Here is a 1,019-nt window from a genome sequence, read left to right on the forward strand (position 1 = left end):
GCGTTAAAGTTTATAGTGACGATTTCTTGATTTGGGTCTGCGCGCTTGTGCATGGAATATCAGTTATGGGCATATAATATTTGTTCAGTAAACACTTCAGCTGCAATGAAAAGATGGGTTCTGTGATGTTTAGATATATTCTGTTTGAAAGATGAAGTTCTGAATAGTAATAATAAAAAAAAATGTTTTATTTTAACTACAAACAAGTTTTGCACTTTGACAGCTTCCGTTTTCTATGATCGCAGTGATATTTTTTATGGGGGGACTAAGCCTTAACAAACAACAAGCTATATATTCTTATACTGTTTAATTTTTGCTATTCATTATAATCTGAAATGAAAATTATTTGCAATGACAAGATCTTTTTAGAATATGCCAATGGGTGCCTTGTCTCTCCTCATGATTCGACATTTGCCAAAAGAATCATTCTTATATTTTGTAAAGAGTCCCCTGTTTCTCTCCCCCGTTCACATTTTCTTCGCCAATACAGAAAACGAATTTTCTTCCCCTATTTCAACGTCAACTAAAGCATTTTCGTTTTCTATTGTTACCCAGCCTCATCAACAAGGCCTTTGTCTTCAAATCCCTTTAGCTTCACTCCTTTGCTGGGATAAATTATACACATACTCCCCTCTTCACAGCCATCTCTCCTCCCTTTTATTCTCCCTTCTCCCCTCCCCTTTCTTCTCCCTCCGCCCCTCTTCCCTCCCTCTGCCACACAGCGCATCACACGAATAGGTATAAAAATCTTTCAAAAGACCTGCCGCGGGGAGGAACTATGCTTCATTCATTCTCTTATGCATTTTTAATTCTCCGTTCTATTGTGTTTTTTTCAAGCTTTTCTCTCTCCTTGTTCGAAATCTCCTTAAAATGGAGGTGGAAAATGTTATTTCAGCAATGCGCGTGTCGAGAGTGGAATAAGATAGCTGCTGTGTTTGTTCGTCTCAGTTCCGAGAAAACTTGAGAGCGTTTGCACTTTTTGAAATCCGGATTAAATACAATAGCGTCATTCAATCTTG

General features: G+C 37.9%; 1 protein-coding gene across 1 annotated transcript in view; it reads left to right on the top strand.

Annotated features, from left to right (window-relative positions):
* The window catches only part of LOC119587470, a gene marked incomplete in the record, with an annotated part of 7,938 nt that overhangs the window by 866 nt on the left and 6,053 nt on the right, over window positions 1-1,019 (top strand).

This window comes from Penaeus monodon, chromosome 22, assembly GCF_015228065.2.
Source record: "Penaeus monodon isolate SGIC_2016 chromosome 22, NSTDA_Pmon_1, whole genome shotgun sequence".
NCBI lineage: Eukaryota > Metazoa > Arthropoda > Malacostraca > Decapoda > Penaeidae > Penaeus > Penaeus monodon.